This window comes from Corvus hawaiiensis, chromosome 5 (assembly GCF_020740725.1).
Source record: "Corvus hawaiiensis isolate bCorHaw1 chromosome 5, bCorHaw1.pri.cur, whole genome shotgun sequence".
Taxonomy (NCBI): Eukaryota; Metazoa; Chordata; class Aves; order Passeriformes; family Corvidae; genus Corvus; species Corvus hawaiiensis.
In genome coordinates this window covers 67505524-67526578 of record NC_063217.1, presented here as the reverse complement: position 1 = coordinate 67526578, position 21055 = coordinate 67505524, and the positions used below count along the sequence as shown (strand labels likewise).

Here is a 21055-nt window from a genome sequence, read left to right as displayed (position 1 = left end):
TTCTTTGAGAAGGAAAGTGGAAGAAAGCTGGTTGGCTTTTTGTAAATATAATAATTTTTTGAGTATACTGTCTGTCTGAGTCATGCAAAATCTCAGTGATTCCCCACTGTGAATAGGGTTGCCTAAAAATAACCTTAGATGTTCAAATGTTTTTTGTTACTTCCAATTCTGTCTCAAATTTTTGAGAAATGTACTTTATTCTGCTAACTATGTTCCCTCCTATACTTGGTAGGCTTTTTTTTCTTTTCTCTCTGTATATGTACCTATTTGCAAATGCTCAGTAGACTAATTAAGGCTTCTGAAGGTTTAACCTCGTCTTATACAGTAGATCCTGAGACTTGCCATGGTGTTATCTCAGTAGGCTGCAGGGAAGGGCTCCAGAAAGTATTGTGTAATATTGCCAAGCAGGCTTTGCTGTTGAAATTACTTATGCCACAGAGCTTAGGCCAGTGTTAATGTGACAGGAGAGGTTTAATCCTGTGGAAAGGTGTTTCGATCACGTGGTTTTTAAAGAAATTTTATCAGGTGAGTCTAAAAGGAACTGTGCTGTTTGTCTATTATTTAAAGGAACTGTGCTGTTTGTATATTATTTAATTGTTCTTTAAATTGTGAAAGGAAATTATATTTTTAATTAATTGCCAAACAAAAGCAAGTTATATACTTTGCTTGTAACTGAACACATTGGAATGGTTCTGCATCAGCTGTTTTTATGTAAAGGAAACTTATTTCTGAAATAATTGCAAAAGTATTAGGGGAACCCTCCCACCCTAGTTATTTCAAAGGAGATGCAAGACAGTTACAGCAGCTTAGGTCAGCCAGATCCTGCTCTCCTTGATGTCATGGTGTGATGCCATCAAACAGCGCTAGCTTCTGATGCTGTACCTTTTATTTGATAAAATGATAAACATTTAAAATGCCACTGATCTTACCTCATGGAACTATTGCTAGTTCTTTTCCTTGAGATTTTGCACCCTAAATCTGGAATACTTATTATTTTCTTATAAGAGCTTCTATTTCCCTACTATTTGTGTTACTTATTTTTGCCTAAGCCACCAGGTGGCTTGGCCTCGACCTGGCTCATGGCAGAACTCCCACTGCCCACACTGGCTGGCAATGGGCAGAGAGAGAGACAGAGATCTTCACTGGATTTGCAGTAGTCAAAAAATAATAGAGGGTAGAGTAATTTATATTTTTGGGTTTGTTGATTGTCCAGATAGTGGATGATGTCATTAGCCTGTGTTTGGGCTGAGTACACAATGTATACACATCCCAGAGCAAAGATTTGTGCCAAAATTACACCCTCTCCTATAGCATTGACAAGACTCAAAAAATACACACATACATAAAAATGAAAAAACTAAAAAAACAAAAAACAAAAAACAAAAAACAAAAACATGGAAAGGGAGAAAGAAATCCTCTTTTGTTGTGTAATAGTGAAGAGATGTATCAAAATCCATAAATTAGGCACAACTTTAAAGCCACATATAATTTCAATTACATACATCTGTTTCTCCTTAGGAAGAATGAAGTGAGGTCAACAACTAAACATTTTACAACCATCAAGATTCTGGGATGCTTTTTAAGCTATATACATATGTGATTTGTAAGAAACCTATTTATATGTAAAATTTCTCATTTGAACATTCATTCCTTTTATTATGCAAACACCAAATTTTTTGGAAGCTACAGGCTTCAAAGTGCAGTGAATGCATGTATTTCAGCCCAATGTTATTGCTCTAAGTTTTTTCCATTTTAACCCCCTGATGTTTCTGTCATCATGAAGAAAAATATCTGTTTAACTTTCAGATCTGTAGATAGTAAGAAATATATGTGGCATAGATTTTCTTTAAGAAAATTATGTCAAAGGTTTCTGACCTCTTTGACAAAAAAAAAATTAAAGCCTTATCGGAGGTTTTTGAGGGAAGATGGGCAAGGGAGGAACGTTATATGCTGGGAATCAAGGCAGAACATTTTTTAAATCTTTGAATTATATGTAATTTCATATATTTGAGTGGCACTTCCTTTCCTTCTTTCACCCAGTACCACTCACAGCCTTGAACAGAGCCCGGTTCATACAGCTGTGACAGTCTCATTGTGACCCTGGTGAGGGTTATGTCCAAGATGTGGCATATATCATCATTTTACCAGTGATGTTAATGAAGTTGATGACTTTACTTGTAAGGTTTTTAGTAACACAGAATAAAATGGAAATACATTTTGCATTCATCCTAAATGTATGATATAATGTATTGACCCCCCTTGAGTCTGCAGACTTTTTGAATTCCTCAAATATTAAAAAGTGAGCAAAGACTTAAGTAAGCTTGCTCAACAATAAATCAAACAAGAAAGCAGAATCACTTGGAATACATAATCATAAAACCTTCATGCATAAAATAAAAAGCAAAATACTGACCTAAATTGTTAATAACAGGAAAAGTCTGTTAATACCTGTTGTATAAACCCCTAATCTGTACAGTTGTTAACAGAAACTGAAGTGCATGCATAAAAAACCTCTCTTCACAGCAATGCTGTTATCCACATCAATCAAGATAATCCCACAGTAAAACCTTGCTAAAGAGGAAATGTGGCATGTTTGGATAATGTCAATGATTAGAAAACATGTCCCAGAAAATGCCATGCAAAACAAGTTTAAATATTAATGCACACCTTCCTAGCCCTTTTCCAACTGAGAGTCTCAAATTATTTACGTGGACCTCAAGGACTGAACTCTGATTTCAGTTCCAGATGTGAAACAAACAGAAGTTTCTGTGTATTTGAAAGCAAAGTGTGATTCTCTGCCACAAAACTTCACAGCTGGTTTTTTTTTTTTTTTTCACAAAATATGAATTCTCCGTCTACACAAGGGTAAATTGAGTCACAGAGCAGGGACATGACTGATTGAATGTGAACACAGTGAACCACAGCACATAACAAACCTTGCTGTCTCTTATTGCCACTTCCTCCTTCATGGCTCAAGGAAACACGCTGCTGGTTGAAATTCATTCTGTCTTAGGCTGACAATGTATTTGATCATAGCTCATCAAAGAGGACAATTTTGTTCTTTAGACCACAGTATAAATTAAATGCCTGGAAGATTTTCATAGGGTGTATAGTATGTTCTGGAGAAATCATTGAAAAAAAAGACAGAATTACACACTAAACCTCTGTGAGCAATCATGTTCTTATGTTCTGCTCTAGATTGATGGTAATTGAATATGATTTGCACTTGCAGGTTGGCACTCATGGACTGCTAATCACTTGGGAAAATACAACACATTGCGCTCTCGAGTGCTGTTCCGCTATTGTTTCTCAGGGCAATCAAAGAATTGGCTCTCCTTGTGTGCTTCTGAGGAAGGTGGTATTAAAACAATATGTAAGTGAAACAGAATTAGCTCAGTTAATTTTAGATGGCTAGAGTTTAAAAGTCTAGATCTCAGCTGGTTCTTGTGATTTCACGAGACTGGAGTATATTGTCCTATAAAATGCCTTTTTCTCTCCACAAACTTAGCAGGGACCTTCTTATGCAGATTCAGATGACTATGTCATAGCTATCCAAAGTTAGTGAGGTGGATCTCACCTAAAGTTAAATTGAACAAGTCACCTTTCTGCAGAGCTTAGCAAAATTGGAGCCTTTTGAACTTTCTGGAGCAGTGCAGCAGCCAAACCCTACAGAAACCAACGGGCATGGGAGAAACACAAAGGAAAGAGTGAAAATATAGTAGAAGTAATGTTCACACTAATACAAAAAAATTGCATAAACTCTGTTTCAGTAAGAAGGTGGTTAGGTTTGTCAATGAAACCTGTCAATATTATAATTGATGAGAAGTCTCACAATGCCATAGCAGAACTCATTATTCAACAAGCTCTCAGTTCAGCTGCATGAAATGCTGTGTGGCTTTAAGGAAACAGCTGAAAACCTGGATGATCAGCTGGGTAGCCTTACCAACTAAGCAAGGAAGTGTGAGGAAGTACACCATGCTAAAGCACATCTTTAACGAAGGGCTGCCTGGAAAGACCACATGTAGGAAAGGGCTTGGGTTGGGGTTTTTTTAAGGTTTTAATTTTTAAAATAGAAGAAATATGTTATTTCTGACCTCCTTTCTGGGAAAAGAAAAAAAAAAGAAATTAATAAATTATTTTATAATAATTTAAAAAAATAAGATATTATTTGTTACAGGAACAAGCATCCTACCTGTAGAGCTTCTAAACTGTGATTAAATAGTTTAATTGTTTTAATTTAAAAAACCACAAACAACTGTGACCAAAAATTTGTAGGGCACCTTAGGCACAAAACAGAGGAAAATATGATTCTGGCAGTGGACTGAGCTGTAGGAATACTGCTCTCACTTTGTGGTTCACTCTCTTTATGTTAAACATTTATGAATAGCATGTGCTTTGACCTCGATGGCTGCAGAAGGATGTAGGATCCCCATACCTTCAAGAACATCCAAAATCTGGAGGTTTGTTTGTGTGGGCTTATGCTGATCATATATAACCTCTTCAAATAAGTGGGAGTGGACATGGAAGGTAAAGCATGCCTTGTGCTGTACATTGCATAACCTTGTTGTTTTGGGCTTTTTTTAAAATCCATGTTAGCAATGAGCAGTGCCAGGGCATGCTCACTGGCCCCAGGGCCACCAGGCGGCATCTGGCCATGCTATTAAACACTCCCAACATCCAAAGGTGGAAGGACTGCATCCAAAATGCCCATGGGGAACACACTTAACCTAATGTGCTGCACTGCAGATGGTGCTATCCAAAGAGTACCAGGTCACTGCACCAAAGGTGTGACAAGGGCAATTTTAAGGGTTTAATAACTGCAAAGAGATGAATTCTTGTGAGTAGGAATGGTTTTGGCTCCTGAATTTACCGGAATAGCTGTAGTGCTGGTGAACCAGGATTTTTGACAGTATACACAGACATTTCCTTTAGGAAACTAAGCATTTTTGAAATGAGAAAAAATGTTTTCACTTGACTGTCACTGTTTCTTAATCATAGTAATTATCAGTTGTGATTATTAATGCCTGGTTTAAAGGTGAGACAGAGTATTATGGCTAATAGAAGTATTAACTAGAGATGGATGTTACCAAATATATGAGGATGTATTTCTTCTGAGGAAACAGAGGACACAAAATATACAAGAAAGAGGGTCAGAGAGAGATCAATAAAAACATGTCATTACAAAGTTGTCTGTGAACAATTTACTTAGGAAAGAATAGAACCCACCTCTCTGTTTTCAAGGAACAGGTCTAAAGCAAGCAGGAGGAAATATTTTTTTCATAAAGTTGTAATTAAATTGTAGAATTTGGTTCCAGATAAATGGCAGATAGGCAGTTCAGGAAGTCCTTAACCTTCTGACTGCCAAAAGCAGTTTGCTAAGCAGGACCAGTCTGTCCTTACCTTGTTTCTCCCATGTCCCCTAAGCATCAGCTACTGTCTGCAGTGGGAGGCAGGATTTAGCCATTTCACTCTAACCCAGCATGACTGTTTCTACTTTTCTGTAGCCCAGATCATGTGTGGGGAGACCATAAAAAGGAATGGGCAACATTTGTTGACAGCATTTTATTCTTTTTCTTTATCACCCACTTGTCAGCAGCCCTGAGATGGTTTTAGAACTCAGCAGAGCAAAAGAAGCGTTGCAAGAGGCACTGGAGGGGAAGTTATGACTCTAAAGCATTTGTTTGCCTCATTATGCTAATTTCTCCATTATCTCTGGGGTAGCGCCACATGTTGATCCAGGTGAATTTACATTCAGGTCTTTATGCCGTTGTTCGTGGGTTCTCACTCTGTAAAACTGGGATGCTGTCATGAGAAGTAGTGATGGCAAATAAACCATCTGTGAGATTCTCAGCTTGTGTTACAATAACGACCGTCAAATTCTCCATAACATGGGTTTTTAGATACAGTGCCATAATAAGTTACCAGGGAATAAATCATGCAGTCCAGCCAGGGACTAAACCATGTAGTCCAACATTTATACAGTCAGGCAGCAAAAGCAAAGATCTTCAGGTTCATACCTGAGTAAGTGCAGCAGGACTGCTGCTGCTGACACAGGGAGGCTTTGGAAACTCTACATACACCACTGCAAACCGTGGATATTTGTCACCTCTGTGGTTTTGGGCACTCTGATTTTTACTCAGGAACATGTGAAATGTCTGAAGGTGGGAATCTCATCCTCCAGTTTCCCCAGTTATAAAGTAAAAATAATTTTCCTGTTGCAGGGTGTTACGATTGTTTAAGTTACCTTGAGACTTACAGATCAAGTGCATCAAAAAAGCACAAAATATTTCTGTGTTCAATAGATACAGCATAAAGGAGCTGCACGTTGGTGCACAGATAGTTAAAAGAAAAACTGCAGTTTTGAGCAAGTGCATATGCAATTTCTGTAGGCAACTGCCATTATCCTGTGAGGCACAAGTATTGCCAAATTATTAAACTAATTACAGATATTAAACTAAATATCAGTCTTCAAACCCTCTGTTGTCTTTTTTTCTTCCTTTGAAGGCTTTTTAGTATTTTTTATTACTGTGAATACCTATAAAACTTTTAATTTGAATAATTTAGAAATTTGCATTTAATTTTATTATATTTCTTTTCATGTTACTGCAGTGTTGTCTTTGGGCTTTTAATTGATTTTTTTGTTATTGTTAAACACTTTGAAACTTCTGAAATGAACTGCATGAAAAGAATAAATAATGACCCAGTCTTAAGAGAAAACCAGCAATATTTTATTAAAGAGAATCTTTCACAGAATTAAATTTTGTGATTTTAGTACTTTCTGAGCAATTACAATAGCATTTGTAGCAGGTCTTATGGAAATAACATATCTGCATCTATAGAGCAGGCATAGAAAATGCTGCAAGTACATGCCTTTGATCTAAATGACAGAAATAAATTTTCTAGGGACACGGTCGCATTAAGCATGTTTAAACTGACCCATATTGCTTGAAGCGCAGGTAGAGTATTTCTCTTTTTGATCAGGCCATTTGATTTAAAGTATAAAGAAAATTAAGTTATATGCAGAATACATGTAATATAATTTGACACATTAACTCTTACAGATGGAGGTTAATATTTTACCTATTCCCTGTTTTTTTCCCCTTCTGCAGTTAAATTTATCACGAGTCTGCAGGCATGACTTGCTGCTACACATGGACACGAACAATTAAGTTTTCAGCCAGAACTACAGTGAGACACTCCAATCCAACTGCACTCACTAAGCCTTTTGGTAGCTGCATTGATAAGGTGGAAAGAAGTTCATGTGCAAGAAATCTGAAGTAAAGGTGCAAATCTCATTCTTGGCTGGTATTTTGTTATCTATGAATAAGTTGATCCTGAGTGGCATCAGAGAAGCTTTACTCTCAGTGTTTCTGTTTCTTTTAAAACTATCCTAAATCTTTTGGACTCTTATCATTACAGGGAACTCAAATTTGTTAATGTTGTGATTTGAATTACCATTTCATAAAGTTTTAAGCAATTTTTTGGAAAGTGTTCATTAATATTCAAAGCTTTTTAAAAAAGTCATAGATTTGTGCCTAACATTCAATAAGACACATTTTAGTTGCTTTTTATAGATCTGGAAGTTGGAGATGTGCTTTTGTAGTTTAAAGCTGTCATAAATGCCTTAAATCATTATGATAAAATTAGAATATTGAAAATACCATCAAACTTGTGTTCGGGTTTTTTTCCCACATATCCAAAGGCTCTAGGATTCTAAAATATTTTGCAAATAAAATAATGAAATAATCAATCAGTTTTTTCAGTTAATCATTAAGCTACTGTAGTTGATTTTGAGCACAGCATACTGCTGTGTTTACTCCTTGTTTGAATAGTACAAGGGTTGGCCGTCTAGGTTTCTACAGAGCTATAATATTTTAAACTCCCTGGAGAAAAGAGGCAGACTAAATCTAAGATGACTGTTGAGTGAAATCTGACATATTTAAAGAAGATGCTTCCATTGTCTGACCATTCAGATGGTAACTTCTGAACTACTTCTTACCTGTTGAGATACCCAGCATGTAGAACTCCCACTCAACACTGTCAGATTGAGGAGCTTGCCGTTTTTTTCATTTTTATCAGAACACTCACAGTACTTTGGGTTTGAGTGTAAACACATGTGTTAGAAGTTTTCAGGCTTTTTCTGCAGCCTGCAAGACCTGGATGCTGCCCCAGGGGATAATTCAGAACAGGAATCTCTTGTGACCAGCTGTCTGAAGAGCTTACTGAGTCCAACTTCATACTTGACTAAGTTGGCTGTGTTGGGTTACATTCAGAAAATTATTCCTCTAGAAATTCCAGTGCTAAGTAGGCTGTAGGGCTTCAGGACTATTACTGTTCTCCACCTCTTTGCCACCTTTTGCTTGTGGGTACAGGGTGTGCTTGTGTGTATGTCTAGGCACAGTGTTAAATTTTGTAGACTTGTCACGTTAGAAATTTGTGCAAGCACTCGAAGTGAAGAGGATACAGCCCTTTTGGAACAATTGTAAGTACACTCATTAGCCTAGTGAGGTCATGGAAGTGTGTTTATGGGGACAGGGCTGCAGCAGAGTCACTGCAAGTTTGTTGTGAGGATATGTTGAATTATTTTTTGATTAATGATATACAGGCCCCAAAGAAATAAAGAACTAATACTAGAGATACAAAACTATGTTGCCAAAAGATTTACCAGTGTGATACAGGAAGAGATTCTTGTATAAGACTTAATTTGTAATTATTAATCATAAGATCCTGTCTGTACTCAGTTCTTAAATACATAATTCATGAGTAAAGCCTGGGTAAGTTTCTCAGCCAATAAAAACAACAGTGAAATTGGAATTTAGGGGATTACGAGCACAATAAATTTGATGAACAGTTATAGCTTTTCAGTCTTTTTCTCCTTTAATAGAAATGAGAGAAAGAAGTTCTTGTAACCTAGAAAGTCAAGTAGCTGTATTTCCACTTGAGAGCTTTTATGGGAAGGTGCAGTTAAACACAAAGCTTAGAGTAGCAAAACTTAGGTGAAATTTAGTTTAATAGACAAGATAATATGAAATCTCATTGTGTTTAAATAGCAGAAGCCAATGAAGAAAAGCTCCCAAAAATCTGAGGCAAAATTTCCAGTGCTTTTTCACAATGAAGTATTTGCTTGATGCTTTTCCATAGGCTGAAAGAACTTCCATACTGTTTTTCTCAGTTTTCAGTACACATTGATGTCCAGAACACCTCAGTTCTTGCTCAAAGTTGGTTGTACATTGCATGCATGCTACAGAGAGATAAAATTCTAACAATAAATGTGCTGTGCCCTTGATTATTTTTTTAAAATACTGGATATAAAGGGTCCTGCTTGTTCAGAGAAGCATCTGTTATGAGATTAGTCAAAGAGATATCAAATGCAGTGATAAAAATTTCCTTATTGTTCAAGAAACTTTACAGTGAGCTGGGAAGAAGAATGTGGGATAGCAAAGAGCAGATTAATGAAAAACTTGGAAAAAGTTTGTTGACATTCACAACATTTTTTCTTGGTGTTTTCCTGGAAGCATGGAATGTAAAAAAAAAATATTTTATTTCATGAACTAAAATACTGATTAGACTGGCCAAAAATTAAGTGATTAAAATTGTAGTTTACAATCTCAAATCAATAACTCATTTGTCAAAAAGAATTTGACAATTCAAATCTCACTCTAAATTTTTCTGAAATAATCAAAAGAGGAAAGATGGGGAGAATGGAAAGCAATAGGTGGGTCTCTCTTCATATTTGAGAGTGGATGGTTTGGATATTTCCTGAAAATCTTCAGAAGTCTTTTGAAATGCTTTGGATGTCAAAATGGAAACACCTGAAGGCCTGTTATCAAAATAATGGCATCTACAGTCTGTGAACTTGGATCAAGAGAAATGACTCTTCTCCAATGATAGGGGACTGATGGATTCGCAGACAGTGACTTGTGTGACATGACTAGATAATAAGGGCTTTTATAAACTCCTTTGCCTATTTAAGGGCCTAAAAATGAATTCTGAATCACAGGCCAAGATCAGGCACCCAGAGATGGATTCCTTGCTATTTTTAAGAACTCTTGAGACTGCAGCTACGGATGGTATCTATGCACACTCTTTGCTTTAGTGGTAAAATATTCTGTCCTCTTTAGTGAACAAGGGAATAGCTATTCCTGTAATTTTTAATATAAGCTTAGAAAATGTAACTGACAATGATAACCTCAGTGAACCATCCTGGAGACTACAGGTATTCATTAAATAATAATCATTCTTTGTAGTGCATTAGCACAAGGAACCTTAGCAATGGACAATGAAGATGTTCTGCCAGTTAGGAAAAAAACCTCCCCTGGCAGAAAGACCTTCCACTTTATATTCTCAGTGTGCCACAACAGTTGGATGCAGCAGATGATAGAGCAGATAAAATGCTATAGGAGTCTTTTTGGTAGTATTTAATATTTAACTCGTAACATAGACATCTTCAAGAGTATTCTACAGATTTTAAAGTATGAGAGTGTGATTAAAAGAAAGGTGTGTGGTCTTGTGTTTCAAAGAGAAATTCAGCCTATTGGATTCATTGTAGTCACGTGAGATCAAGTAAAATATCAAGCTCTTTTGTATTAACTGAGTAAATATTTTATTCGGACTAATTAGAGTATTGTTTTACAAACATTAAAAGGCTTGCTAAAAGCCATTTCATTCATTATTTTCATTAAAAATATTGGTATTAGATCTTTGGAATAATTACAAACAGCAATTCTTCCTAAGATAAATGAGTAGGATTAAAAATAAGCACATACAAAGCTATTCATCAATTAAATAAATCAGCCCATGCTATGAAAACTTCATGGAAAGATACCTTAGAGACTTAGTTAATATCAAGGCATTACTTATTACAGGAATGCTGATTGGACACGATGAGAAGGAAATTTTAGAAGTATTGTCTAGATAAGATTAGAGGCTAATTTTCTTTCTAAAATACAGGGGAAGTAGCATGGACACAAAAACATTGTGATCTTTTTTTTAGAGTAACTCTAATACATCTGTGCGAAAAGCCAGATTATCCTGTATAATAGCATACAGACACAGGATCCAGTCGTGCCTATGTCACGTGTTGTATTCTCCTGACACCACACTCACCCCAAAAAGGCCTTCCAATCCCACCACTCTTTAGTCTTCAAATGTTTCATTTTGTGGCCCTGTTTAGGCTATTTCTTACCTACAAATCTGGTGCCTTTGGAAAGCAGAGATGCAGGTCTTTTTTGCCAAGAGTATCAGAGATCAGTAGGTCCGTCTGTAGGCACTGGAGTGATGTTCAGCAGTCTTCAAGTCTTCAGAGACCAAGTCAGTTTTAAGAACATGTCTGAGTTTGTGTGTTGTGCAGCTTGAGAAAACAAACAAATATTATTAGCCTGGGTGGCAGGGCAATGCCAGACTGACCAGACAGCATTTAGCACCTTCAGCAATATTGTGCCTTGTCACTGTATCAGCCCTCTCAAATATGCTGGGGGAACTGGTGCTGTAGTGACACCGTGTAACAGAGAGATGAGAAAAATGGTAGCTGAGGAGGAGCCAAGGGCCACCTCCGGCTTCCCTGCACAGTGTGACACCCACACTGGGTTCTCTCTGTCCCCCAACACTTCACAGCTGCTATCCATTCTCCCATTGTATCCCAGACTCCAGTTATCTCTGGGCTGTGTGGAGGAGTCTCACCGAGACCCTGTTGGCACATTGTCTGCAGAGAAGCTTCAGAGACCAAACTTCCTGTGCTGAGCAGCCTGTGAAGAGAGTTATGCATTCACTTGAGATGGAAACCAGCTTGCTTACCTGAGCAAATGGAACACTTAGCTGGAAAGTCGGAGAGCTTACTTTACTGTGGCAGCTTACCCTCATTATCACTGCAGCGTTAGTAAATTATAAATATCTACCCATTAGGAGAAGAAAACTCAAACACAAGCTCTGTTATTTCTACTGGGCTTCCTATTATTTTATTATTTCTAATCCTGTAAACAATAATATTTCAAAAGTAAAATACGTTCATAGTGCATGTAACTTTACAAAGCAGCATCTTCTGCTACATATAAACAGCAGTACATGAGCAATTCCAGCTTGTCAAGTCTGAGTATGTACTTGCTGCACGCAGCCTCTAAACTGAAAGAGACCAAAATTTAAGTCAGAAATGTGTCACTTCCCCATATCCATTCTCCAGATCAGTTCTAAAAGGAATGAAACACAGCTGCATAACATGGAAGGCCTGTGGTGTGCACGTTGCAGGGAGCAGGGCTGTGGCAACTGCTGAGGGAGCTTTGCTTCCTGCAGTGTGTGCCCTGGCAAAGTGTCTGCCATGAGGTATGTGTTGGCTGAAAGGTCTGCAGAATTACCTATATATGTCTAAACAGGGATATAGCTAGAAAAGCAGGTTGGGTAGTGTGTGCAGACTTTATTTGAAAAAAAAACAACAAAACAGTCTGAGAACAAAAAGAGCTTTTCACTGCCTTGAGCCTGACTCTGGCCAAGTTCCAGATGGATCCCTACTGCTGCCTGAAATTAGAGCTGTGTCAGTCTACACTAAGTTGTGTCTGGCTGCCTGTAGCCCTGGATGGCTCTTCTGAGAGCTACAGGTCATCCAGATTTGGGAGTGTCCATCTTCTTTTGCTTGGCCTCATTCCTTACATTAATGGCTAAGAGATAATATGATGTAAGACAATCTGAAAAGCTGCCTTTGACTCTACCTTTTCCTCTGAGAAAATCCTTTGGTTGGCAATGGTACACTTGGACTCCCTTTTGCACTTCAAGATTAAGAATATTGACTTAAAATATGCAGTGAGGAGGAATTAACTCTTGCTTTCCATAAATATATAATGCATTTTTAGTGTACACATTTACATAACGATTAAAAAAAAAACACTTTTTTTTTTTTTTTTTTTTAACTATAAAGGACCTTTATTGATGCCTGATAATCTAAATAACCAGGAAAAAAGCTCATAAAAATTCCCTTACATGATGAAAAGGTATGAGAAAAAGTATTCAAGGAAATATATCTTGTTTCTTTGAGAATCTGAGCCTACAAAATCTATCCTAAGAATATACAACTTTGAGAATAGATTGAACTCTGAGGGGCAAATCAAGACCCTACCTTCTGCAAAGATTGATTTTAGGCTGCATTTGTCTTCATGTCTCCTGTAATATGCCTAAATTCACTGCTATATAATCAGGGTGGTTTGAGTTTTGAGTGCTGTAAAAAATGTGTAAAACCTCTGTATCTTTGCTTACTTTACATTTTCAGGTTTTCTTGTGACAAGACATAACTACATTAAATGTCATCCTGGCAGAACACAAGCATACTGTCGTGTGATGGTCTCACAGTCAGCAGTCTTGGCTTTACATTTTTGAATCTGAATGTGCGCAGCTCAAAATACAGGTTTATTAGGAGTCATCAATCCCAGTTTATGCAAAGAGCAGACAGTTCCTTTATGGTGGAGTCTGCTTGCTAGTCTGTTACACAGCTGGGTATAGCTGAAGAACAAGTAGGAGACAAATTAGGAAGTTTGATTCTTGAAGTAACTGGAAACATCCAAAAATATTCTCCATATCTCAGGTGGTTAACAAGAGCAAAGGCAGTACGAAGCACATCCTTCCGAGAATTCTGGCTCCTGAAGACAGCTTCTATGTCTTCTGGAAGGAGCGTACTTCTCTCTGAACTTCTCTGGAGACCTGTGTTGCTGCTAACAATGGCATGTGCTTATGTGAAGGCAGAAGGGTCCTGCCAGCTCTCAGCTCAGGAGAGTTGGCCTCTGCATTTGGCTTCATCCACTCACCCTACTCAAAAAACCCCACAACATCCTGCCCTACACTGCAGGAACTGGGTGTTTGATGTCCATTTAATTTCATTGCATCCTAATGTCTAATTACATCCTAATAACCTTACCATTTGTACTCTAGCTTGTACAACTTTCGTGTTTTTCATCTCTGTCTGTGAGTGGTTCTCTTGATATGGCTCATAAGTAACCTGTTGGCAATACGAAATAATGTAGGCACTAGGAGTGCTTATCTCTACAGTGTATCAGAGATTCTGTAGAAATAGCTCTTATGTAGATGTTAAACTAAATGCTGATAGTTCTCACCTTTTATTTTTAACACCTGTTAGCTCACTGCAAGATGTTCTGTAGAAATTGGGAGTTTGTTTACTTCAAATGTGGAATCAACTTTTTCCTGCTATAGAAATGGCATCAAAATTTTGGAAATACTTAATGCTGTCAATGATAAGAGTAAAGAGCTAGGAAAGAAGAGGAAAAATGCTAAAAGCTCTTCCACCTCCTGTTCTGCCAATCCATCAGTATATCCTTTATTACATTTACAGCAAGTGCTTTGTCCAAATTCCAGGAGATGTAATTTCCATCAAAGTTTTTTCCATAATCCAGAAGAACTTATTATCAGAGAAAATGTCTTCTCTATATTTTCACTTTATTTTCACTATACTACTGGCTGTACTTCTAGAGTATCACTCACAATGAAATAATAATTTCCTTTTCAAGTCTTCTCTCCACAAAAATCCATCATTGTGTTGCATTCTTAGTATTTCCTTAGGTGTTTACTTCTCTGTGGTTTAGATACGAAGACAAATTTTCCCGCTGTATTAAGGTATTCTGTGATGTTTTGCCACAAAAAAAAAAATGCATAAGGTTTACCATGAGGATGTTCCCAAGATAAGGGAACATCCTTATGGAATGCCTGAACAGGAGATTATATATAGTTGATATGCATCTTCATTTCTTTCCAGATCAGCACTTTTTATCTATAACACTGAATGGACCTTGATCAGCTGTAAAACTATTCTGAGTTTCTCACTGAGTTCCGAGGCAACCAGACTGCTTTTTGAAATCTGTGTATTTTCACTAATTCTTTGGAACAGATCTCTTTCCTGTCTGGTGTTCACAGAACATACAGAGCTCATGTCTACTGAGTATTTCATGTGCACACAGTTCCTTTTTCCATATAAATTTTTTAATGAAACAAGATGTGGCTTCTGAAGCTGGTGCTGTGAGAGTTTTTCTTATATGAAAAGCCCCTTCATTAAAGATAATATTTAATTTTTATTACAAGCTTTCATTTTACAAAGATATTTTTCCTGTTACTTCTCAGAGTACTCTGTGTGTTATAGGTGGCAAATTGATTGACTTATGGGTAATTATTTTTCATTTATGCAGAATTAGTACTATTGGTGACAACTCTGAAAGTCCATCAATAGTCTGATGATAATACTACACAGCGCTACTGCATTTTCTGTCAAACAAAACAGTATTCACATCACGAGGCCAGAGAGAAGGCCAGTCTTAGAACAATTAGGGTTTTTTTTCTTTAAATAGATTATATCTTCAGTTCCTTATTTCATTGTTTCCAAAGGTGGAGCAGGTAACGCAGTAACACATATAGTTGTGTTTGACCAATAGAGTAAATTCCTAAACTTTCTCCTTCAGAAAAGTCAGATACAATGTCTAGGGTAGAAGTTAAAGCTGACTCGTGATCAAACTAAGGCACTTGACTGAAAGTCTATCCCTAAACAGCCTCTTGAATAATCCCTGAATAAACAATGGTTCTGTGAAATATTCTGCATAGAAGTACAAATGGGTAAGTTATAATAGGCTAGCTTACATGTGTTGTCAAGTGTCTTGTGGACATTTTATTGTTGCTGTGTCTGGAAACCTTCAAAGAAAGAAAAGAAAGAAAAATTAAATCTCCTTCTGAACGTAGGGATCCTAACATCTTAATAAGGCTGTGAAATCACCTTCAATCAAAGAACAAATCCTTCAAAAAGTTATTTGTTTTTCTTGGACACAATCAATGACTTTTCCAAAACCAGCAGGCTTTCAAGTGAACTAAGACAAAGGGTTGTGTGAAATCAGAGATGCTTACACTGGTGTTTTATGGGATAATGATCTTTTTTCAAGTCTGATAAAACATTTATGGAGTTGCTATGAGCTCCCCATGATGTTACTAATGTAGTTGATAGTTAGGGAAGAAACAGACTAACAGGGGTACTAACCGTTGTCTTAGAGCAACTGTGTTTTACTGTCTGAATTCCAGATACTTTGTAAATGATCTATGAAGCTATTGCTAATTATTTTATGGAGTTATCTGTAGCTTTAATCAGGAAATTAATTACTGCTATAGCTGTATGTTTCTGTAATGTAAGATATCCTTTTCCTGATTCCCATATAGAGGGGAGTGATTACAATTTAATATGTGTCTACATGCTTTCAAATTATATTATAATATTGTAATACTTTACAGTTTATATCAGATTCAAAGCAATGCTTCAGTGCCTTCATTTGCCTCCTCAAATGGAGGGCAGTCCATGCCTGTTGAGGATGACTGGAAAGAGATATCACCTCTTCCTTCAGAGACCATGCTATGGGTCCTTATGAGATGAACTGAATGCAGCTTTAATTAGTGAAAGGAAGGTAAACTGAAATGAAGTACTAGAAATCTCTGTTATTACTTTTACTAGAGAAACTCTTCCTAGTTCAGCTGCTCTTATTGAGACAGAGTTGTCGTTGAAAAAAATTATCTCATTTTGTCATGTCTACATTTTTCCATTTGCAATTTTTTTGTTAATATATTCCTTACCAGTCCTACAGCATTTGCCTACACAACCATATCAGTGAGAAGGATTTTCTCTACTTTTTAAAATGTAACATTCTCCTGTATATTTTCACTTGATATCCCACACAGACTTCTGATAAAGTAAAAATGCCACCAAAACCAACAAACAAAGCCCCAGTTATACAAGATCACTCCAAACATCTGGAAGCAGAACACCTAATAACAGAACATAAAGAACAGAACATTGATTTTCTGTAATTCACCAGTTGGCATATCAGCAGAAAGCAGAAACTTACTTTCTGAATGAAATTATCCAATTTTCTTTCCCTAGTCCATACCCCATTTCAGTGTAGGTGATTCAAAACTATTGATTTGCATATGCTTGCAGTACACTATTGCCTGAAGAACTCATACATTAAGAGTGAGCAAAACCACTCTTCCAGTAAACACTCTCTTGGCTATTTAGAATAGACACTGAGCAAGTGAAAGAAGTCTTGTATCAAAATTCATCTTAGGTATTTTCTCATAAACTGTATAATCTTTAGCGATTGAAGTTGTACTGAATCAATAAGTTGCCTTTATTCCTACCCAAAGGTTTTTTGGGACTACTGCCTAACAATCAGTTCCCAACCAGCCAATTGCTTTTTGATTTTTCTTGCACATTAGAAAGTAGCCAATTAAAAGCTGATTCCTGGAGAAAAAAAGAGGGAAGATAACACCTGCTTAGTAAATGGCATAAAATAGCGCTAAAGTAAGGATGTATTTAAAGTGAGAACGTATGAACACAGATGTGCTTTTCTTTATGTGAATTGCTAATAATGTTTCTAAGACTTTTGGGAAACTTGCCTTTGTTGATCTGTTCATCAAAGAGTTAAAAGAACAAAATTGTGAGAGAGTTTTGCTTCACATCAATCATTCGCTTCAGAATTTGAAGATCACTCTTCCCTTTTAATCAGCACATGGAATATATTCTCTTTTCTTGGAGAGGGCAATTTGTTCATTACTAATTGAAGTAGACTAATTATAAATGATTAGCATTTGAAGAAGGCTTTTAACTGCTATATAAGACCAGTTCAGTGTGCCTTTCTCTGCACTTCTCATGAGTGTAACTTAAAATACATGATTCAATAAAGACCTCTGTATAAAATAGGATTAAATGTACTTATAAGTCTTTAGCAGTCATTTCTGCTGGTCTTTAATCCTAAACCAAATGATGCTAAATATGCAGAATCACAAAAGAGAGAAATCAGGTAATTCAGTATAAACATGCTTGCCTTCTGTGAGATATTCCTACTACTTTTCCAAGCACCATTTTACTGCAAATACTGTTTCACAAAGAATGTTAAAAATACCTGAAGCTTTTAGTTCAAAATGGAGAGCAACTCAAGAGATAATACTGATCCTGTAAATCCAGATGGAAAGAGTCACAGAAATCTACGCTGAAAAGAATTGGACAGATTTTGTAGTTCCTTGGACTAGCCGTAACAGTATTGATAGGAGCATCAGTTTAGAATAAAACCATTAAAATAAATTGTTTACAAACCTACATATGTCTAGAACAGAAATAGATTTGTTAGCTCGTTGTCCCTCTCCTTGCTGCCTGGTTATGACAATAGATTCTGTATTACTCTTCACAGTTTTCATCCTGTGAACATGAATGTGACCCCTGCCCTTAGAATGGATCATGTTTGCAAAGATAGGACAGGGAGAAGAGCAAAGGGAAAAAGTGAAGTGACTTTTTGCTAGAAGCCCTTCTGGGAGACCAGTTTTGCTCCTGGTGAAAAGATTTTTCATTTGACTTTTCTATTTTGTCCTGTGCAATTTGTGTCAGTTCTCCAGACTCTGTCTTCTTTGTGAAGGCCTCTATCTCTATAAAAATTCCTTGTAATTCCCCCTCTCCTTCCCGTGAGACATTTTAGGACCACCTTTGAACATGAACAAGGACCAGTCTCGAACATGAACAAGGAGATGCAACCAGGTGTCCCCCCATGGGAATATCTCTACACAGCATCATAAATGTGGGAGTTGTGCATTTGGCTGTGCCCTGTATGAATGCACCAATGAATATGCCTGCCCAGCTGATCTGAGAATAAAACCAAACACCAGATGCCAAAAATTGCAGTGCACAAGAAAAGCACAGTCATGGTATCTTGTAGTCATAGACCTTAACAAGAATCACTGTCAGGTTTTCTGCGGCTTCATAATAAGGGAAATTTTTTATTAATGGGGTGGAGAATGACGGGGAGATATTTTTTACTTTGTCGTGTGAGAGAAAGGTAGAGTGGTTAAAATATGGAGACTGAGATGAGAAGTTGTTTGGAGTTCCTGCTGCTGAATTACTGGAAATTGCTGAATGGGGAATTGGGTGGGGCTAGGATGTACTTAGCATTAGGAATAAAGACAAATAGATTGTGTTTCCTACAAAAAAGTGACCTAGTAGTGGAAGAATGTAAAGAGAGGGGTGATGTGGATACAATTTTGTAGTAGAGGACCAGTCTTTGCAGCAGCATTTTAATAAGTGGGGGGATACCAAGTATGTCTTGTATTTATAAACAGACATGGCAGTGAAATGCTGGTTGTTCAGATTAAAAAAAATGGGAAAAAATGGTTCAAATGAATATCAAGATGCCTGTTTTAATTTTGTAGAGTTTGAAACATTGATAGCTGGTCACTCATGAAAAGATGTCAGAGAGACAAGGAGGCAAGGGGTCAGGGATGCTGAGTTAGGGTTGTTAGTTGCTTTAAAAAAGTAGTTAAATTTAAATTTGCAGGTATGGGTAGACTGAGATAATTTAAAGGCAATATTGAAGGAGACAAAATAAAAATATTTTGGATTTGCCACCAAGAACTGGTAAAATCTAAAGAGATCTGTGGAAGAGAGATGGTGGGAGAAAATTATCACAGTGCAGAGTCAGAGAAAGCAAAAGGGGACTGATTTCAAGAGGAACGTAGCTGTATTGAAGGGAGCTGGCAGTTCAAGGCAGGACACAGAGTGCTATTTCTGAGCATAAAGAGATTAAACAGAGAGGAGAAATGGTAGTTAAAGAGGCTGGGGTGTGGGACAAGTGTGTTTGTGCTGTGACATGAGAGGATGGGAAAGTAAGGCAGCGATTAAAAGAGGGAATAAGAACAGAGACTAGCAAAATCTGAAGCTGTTGTTCCAGTTTTGTGATAGGTAAAATGAAAGTAAGTAGCAGGGAGGAAAGACAAAAGATGGTGATGAAAAGCAAATGGAGAGGACTGAAGTAAGTTCTAAAAATATGTCACAGATGTTGCTTGAATCACCAGACGGTGATCTTTCTGCCTACTGAGGATGATGAAAGTAGGCAGGTCCAGATATTACCGGACAGACTGAATCGTTCTGTACTGCTCTGATCCAGGCTGCCTTGTTTTCAGGCTAAGGCACTGTAGGGGGAAGCTGGGGGTTGAATTCCTTGTAATTAGGCTGAGGTGGATAGGGACACACATTTCTGCGTGAGGCTATTACACAAGATGAGTGTCAGCTAAACCACTGAGTGACTTTTGAAGAGGCAGTGGGTTAAACCTGTGGGTCAAGCATGCCATGAACAGGTGTGTGAACATGCTCTGAGCTCTGAAAAGAGAATCTAGAAACCTAAACATTATTCTGTTGATTTTTCTTATTCTGCTGACATTGCAACAGGGTGAAATTGAGACAAGTTAATGTAGAAATAAAGTTTCAAGTCAAAATCAGATATTTAGTATTTGCAAAGCCTTATTATTCAAGGAGACAACAAACAGAAACATCTTGGATCACACAGTTGAAGTCAGATATCCAAAGTCACACCTATTTCAGAAGTCTGAGTCCTTTTACAAATTGTTTTTAGGCTTTCCTTTTCATCCCTTTCTTCAGAGTTGATCTGCCATTATTGCGTGCTCTTGTTAACGTTTAGTAACTGTAGGGATGTTGATGTTCCAAACAAGAAGATGGCTGGGGATGTCCTTCTTTTCCTGTCTCCCTTGTAGAAAAGTATCTGGTGTAGCATAGCAAGAGTAATGAGATTTTTGTATTATATAGATAAAAGTACATTTTAGCTGTTATCTTCCAATGTTGCCATCTTTTGCACAGGTACTCTCTGCACAAACTAAAACCATCTGTAGAAAAATGGGTTATAAAGCCTCTCCTTTAAATATAACACAGAAAACCATTGAAGGGTAGTATGGCAAAGTGAACTACAAGTAGCTTGCAGGGCTTATAGTTCAAGTATTCTAACAAACTCATCAAACCAGAATATAAACCACTAAGTATTTAAATATCCTTGCTATAATACAAAACTAAATACCCTGTATTTTTTTTTATATGGCAGGAGATTCTTCCAAATATATTTACCATAGTTTTTTTTCCCCATTATCTCCTTTTTTTTTTTTGCAAATTTGAGCTCAGAAATACTTACCTGTATAAAAATTTGTTACATTTCTCCTCCTCTCTTAATTTCTCTGTTCCTCTTTCCTATCTCATATCAGAAGC

At 37.0% G+C, this 21055-nt stretch overlaps 1 long non-coding RNA gene across 1 annotated transcript in view; it reads left to right on the top strand.

Annotated features, from left to right (window-relative positions):
- LOC125326703 overlaps positions 1 to 21055 on the top strand; it is a 45812-nt gene that overhangs the window by 9877 nt on the left and 14880 nt on the right. The window contains exons 2-3 of the long non-coding RNA XR_007203951.1: positions 3233 to 3373; positions 7110 to 7283. This is a non-coding gene — a long non-coding RNA (uncharacterized LOC125326703). The remainder of the gene's footprint in view (positions 1 to 3232; positions 3374 to 7109; positions 7284 to 21055) is intronic.